This window comes from Rhinopithecus bieti, unplaced genomic scaffold, assembly GCF_001698545.2.
Source record: "Rhinopithecus bieti isolate Rb0 unplaced genomic scaffold, ASM169854v2 scaffold_22355, whole genome shotgun sequence".
In the NCBI taxonomy this organism is placed as follows: Eukaryota; Metazoa; Chordata; class Mammalia; order Primates; family Cercopithecidae; genus Rhinopithecus; species Rhinopithecus bieti.
Genome location: NW_016810366.1, coordinates 67,220 through 72,852, shown reverse-complemented (window position 1 = coordinate 72,852; position 5,633 = coordinate 67,220).

The window sequence follows — 5,633 nt, the reverse complement described above, 5'->3', positions numbered from 1 at the left end:
AAATAAAATTGGCAGTTGATCCCAGGGTCTTTGAGGGAGTTTAAGCATAAATTCAGCGTTCTAAGGAATCAGAAGTTGAGAGGAAACAGCCAAGAATACCCTTAGCTTTTTCACTGAGTTGTACTTGAATAGACAGCTAATTAGGCTTCCTCAAAATTTATTTGTCTCCAGAAATAGAGAAAAGGTGCTAAAAGCATAATAGAAATGAAATGTGCTGCACCCTTTCCGAGAAATTGACATTTTATGCATTTGACATTTGATACTAGCAGTTTATTTTTTGAATTATTTGATATTAAATTGTTTAAAATAATTTAAACAGGTTCTTTTTGTGCATGTTTCTCAAATGCATTTCCAGAATATATTTTATAAAGTGGAAAAATAAATAAATGCAATCATAATTGATTCTGTGAGAATATAGCAGCTGTGCCATGTTGGAGTTTCCCACTTCTATATGTATCATGCCCTGTCATTTTGGAGCTAACCTGAGTTCTTAACATGATGAGCACTGAGTGCCATGAGCACTAGATAATTTTAAACATAAGTAAGCCTTCCCAGGTAATAATATCAACTTTGAAAAAATGAACTATGTTTTCTATCATTAAACGTTTTTAAAATGTGCTAAAAAAAAAAAGAAAAAGAACAACAATAGAGACTCAAGAAAATAATTAGAAAATACTATTACAACTAAATTTACAGTGATATTAAAAATATAAAGCACATGGAAATAAATCTAATATAAAATGTACAAGACCTCCACAAAGAAAATTACATAACTTTATAAAACATGACTGAAATAAATCAGGATATGCCAGATTCATAGATTGAAATACTCAATATTGTAAATATGTTAACACTCCTGCAATTTATTGGTAATTCTACGTAACCACAATCAAATTCTAACATGTCTTATTTTGTGGAATTTGTCAATCTAACTCTGAAATTTATCTGGAAAATCAAAGTATTATAAATAGTTAAGACATTCCTAAAGAAGAAGATGGTGGAAAGATTTACTCTACCAAAAAATTTCTCATTATAAGACTGTAGTAATTAAGACAAATAAAAATAAATACATCAATGGAACAGTATAGGGAACTGAGAAACATCTCCATTCCAACATTTTCTCTGATTATTCCCTTCATCTTCATGTCTTAACTGCAACCTGGCTATTCACTGAGAATATAACTTACACTGAAGTCCTCTTCAGTGGAGACTTTGTTCTCTCATACAACATGTACCTTAAGGCCAAAAGAGATAAAGGTTTTTGTCACTCCCATTTTGCTTCCAGACCTTTCCTCATTATTCTTTTAAATAACGCCTGTCATTATGAGACTTATGCCATACTCCATTATGTTATTTTCCACTGATCCTAGCCATCCACTGGTCTTCCTCTCTTACACGTCTTACCATCCTCCAGATGATTCCAACATCCCCATCAACGGCTCAACAATTTGATATTCTCATTTCCAGTGAAACAGTATTAGCCACACCTTTCCACAGATACACTCTCAATTTTTTCTTCACCTTAAACTACTCTAAATTAAAATATCCCTGTCGTGGACCAGTCTCCCAGCCATGCTCCTCTCTCATTCTTTTATTCACCCTACATGTGTGATTTTTAAAAATCTCATTGAGATATCCCATTCCTTGACCTCTCTATTTTCTCCCCATTTGATCTCTCTTCTCCCTCTCCCTTCTCTCACCACTGTTTTGTCTGAGGGCATTTTCATCTTTACCTTATTTTCCTTTTCACATTCAGGCTTACTAAATTGTCAAGACATCTGCTACCACTTATTCCTCTATAGTTTTAACACCTCTTGTGTTCCCATATCCAGTGATGGCTCACGTCCAAATTGCTAATTCTCAATTCTATATACTTCTCAATATGTCTTCTATCACTACCTTAGTTTAGGCCTTCAGCATCTCACTTAAATTACAGCTGTAGTCTGCATTTCATTCTTTCCTCTCTCTGATTCTTTCTCCACATTGCTTCCAGAGTGACATTGCTGAAATACAACTCAATTCCAAAATTGGAGCCATTTAATTGCTTCTCGTAACCTTAAGGGTGAAGGCTAAACTACTAAGTTTACAGTTGATCTCCTGCAGCTGAGGCCCCTGCCGGCCTCTTTACCCTTGACTCACACTACTCTGCCTCATAAAATCCTTTGCTGCAGTCACACCGAAACATTGGCAGTACTCCAGAAATTCTCTTTCATGCCTTTACAACTTTCTTTGAACATACTACTCTTCCTTCTGCCTGGAGGTCCCTCTTCCATGTCATTATTTATCTATGTATCTCCTTATCTTTCAAAATCCAGCTTACCTAGAACCCTGTGTGCTTACTTTGCAATATTATGACACTTATCCACCTGAACTGTGGTCATTGCTTTGCTAGCCAACCTCCTTCTTCTCCAGTGGTTACCCTCCAGATAGTGAAATAAAAGGAAAAGTTGTGATCATATTCTTTCAAAAGACTGAGCTATAAACTAAGTAAAATATTCAAATGTTCTCCTGGACATGGTAAAGGGGGACAAGACAGGCCTTTCCCTAAAAGAAGCACAAGGTGTTCAACTTTGAAGGACTCAATGAGAACTTTTACACATGTGAAAACAGAAAACCCCGCAAACATCCAGAGAAACAGAAATACAGGACATATTCTGATGTGATTAGGAACAAGCTCTCAGAGACTCAAAGAAGTCTGATACACCAGAGCCATAGCAAACCCCTGAGAATAGCAAGTCTAATTTCTGCTAAGTCTAACTTCTCAAGTGGATTCCAGAGAGGAAAAGGTGCTTGACCAAGGTCCCCCAGCTAACCAGAGGCAGAGCTAAGGCTAGAATCCTTATGTCCTACTCTCGGCTCTTTGTTGTTCCAGAGGCTAAGAATGAGCCATGGATATTGTCATTCTGAATGTTAGAGCTAGAAGTGCCCTTAGAAATAATTTGGTAAAATTCTCTCTTTATACTGGTTGGATAACTTAGACCCAGAGAAGAGGATTGACTTGCAAAACTCATAATGCTGGAGCTAGAACTTAGTCTGCATACTGTAAATACTGCACTTCAACAACTCTTTAGGTTTTAACTCAAATTTTCAGTTTTATACCGATCTATCTAATCAGGGATTTTAGTTACAAGTAACAGAAAAGCCTCTCAAACTGACTTGAGCCAAAAGGAAATTATTAGCTTACCTAACTGGGAATTTCAAGGGTATATCCAGTAGTTCAAATGATATTAGTTCACTTTTCCTCTCCCCCTCCATTTTTCAGTTCTGCTTTTCTTAGGCCTTATTCTCTCCTATACTAGATGGGATTTTATATAGAGATAAGACTTACATGGAAAAACTTTAACAACTCCTCCAGTAGAACAGTAACAATAACTCTCAACGACTTTATATCTCTTTCAGAAAAGGGCTCTGATAAACCCTTGTCTGGCTCATATGTCATTGCATCAACACCTCCTCAATTAGGATGGCTTTCACCATTTCACTTCCATTATGCTCTAGCCATGAAAAGGTAAAATGCCAATTCATCGTGGGTTGGGTATTCCCCTTGGTAAAATAGACATTATTTTCACCCCATTCATAACTGACTTTGAAGGCAAAAGTAAATGATAGATGGGAAAGGTAGGAGAACAAGGGGCATTATCTATGCTTTAACCTCACAGATCAAGAATAAAAGACTGGGTCTCTTATTTAATAAACAACAAATAAATAAATAGATGTGCAGTCAGTGATTCTATCTCATATTATTCCATGACACTGGGAAAGATACTTCATCATTCAGATGGAGTAACCTCTCCCCAATTCACATTTTTTCATTAGAACAACAAGGATAAGAATCTTAGTGCAATCCACTGCAAAGGGCTGTGATGACCAAGGGTGCCATATTGCTCACCTCTGGGGAGGAGAGGAGTGGCTGTCCTATTACAACCTGAATGCCAGGATGATGCAACTAATGCTAGTCAATACGTAACTTTATACAGTGGCCCTGGTAGTGAGAATTCAATGAAATAATTAATGTGAAAGCATTTTGTAAGCTGTAAAGCTTGTCAAAATTTATCAAAGGCATTGTATCTGCCTTCAAGAAACTCACATTCAAGTTGAATCAGAGAAGCTAAACCACAGAGATCTTTTTTTAAATATATGAATTTGTTACAGGAATTTGACAACTGCAGGACTGGTTCAACAGAATCTGTAGGGCTGTTGTCTTTGCATCTAATTTTGGATCTTAAAGTCCACAGGTCAGGCAGCAGGGAAGGAAAGACGAATGTAAGATGAGGGAGAGCAAGAACAAGATGGGACCCACTGCCGGCATACGCTAGAGCTCACAGGATGAACTGAAACTCTCATGTCTGTTCTTGATGGCTCTGATCTTGATTGTGTGAGTGTCCTGGAGAATTTGGGGCCCTACTATACTGAACTAAACACACAACCTGGTCCAGAAGTTAGATAAGCTAAAATAGAATTCAGAGAAGTGTGCAGCAATTGCAGGCCTGGCTGCTGCATTACACCACCAAGATGAGCCAGGAGATATGTGGCAATGTTTATGAGCTATAAAATGACAGCTGCTTCCCTTCTGTCTTGTAAATCTCTCACAAGAATCTCTCTTGTGACCCACCATAACCTGTAGAAAAGGAAATTCTTGGAAATATAACTTGGCTTAGCCAGTTGGATACATTACAAACCCAAGCGCTCAGTGGAGACAATTGGTAGGAACTACTTTCTCACTGGAAGACAGACAGGGTTACAGGAAGAGGAGATATGTTGAGCAAGGGCACGGTTGTGAGGTATGGGGTATGTTTGAGAATCAATAACTAGCCCAGTTTTTCAAACATTTGGACTATAGGAATAGGCATATACGAAACTAAAATAAAGTTTGGAGTAAAACAAACAATTCTTGAATGCTAGATGACAAAACTAATGCCATGTTGAATGGAGAAAATATTAAAGGTTGCTAAGCAGGTGAATGCCATTTTTGGAAATCTAATCTGTCAAGTAGGTATAAGATTGAACAGACGAGGGAAGGACTAAGGCAGGAGAGAAGCTTGCTGCCAAACATAGAACTTGGGCTCATCTTTGCTCCATCCTAGTTCTCAAGCATTGAAGAGGCATGAAAGGGCACAGGAGCCACTCAACTGCTCCATGGCATTCAGTTGCTAGCTCTTGTGCTCTGTGTGATCCTTCAGCCCCTTAGTTCTAGTCACAAATTTCTCTCCATCTCTCAAATATCCCTCCCTGTGCCCAGGAGGTCTTTTGCAATAATTGATGATTGTTGTGACAAGAGAGACAAGGTTTTTCTGAGAGGATCGATGCCTAGGAGTATCTCAAGGAGCTATTGGATACTGGCTGCATACTTGGGAAAATTAAGCGCTGTTCTTGGAGGCACAAATGTACACATTTGCACATTATAAGGAAAGAAGAAGAAGAAGACCCCTACTGGCTTCAGACTTTGCAATAGCTCTTCAGTTCAAATTTCAGCAGGTGGTAGAGAGCAAGTGTTTCCGTGTCAGGTCCACCACACTTACTGTGCAATTGGAAAGTCCAAGCAGAGATACATGCCAGCCCTGGACCTGGAACTTGAAGTCAGGGTCACAAGTACTGAGTCCTTGATCTAAGCTTACTAAACGTGGCACCCTAGG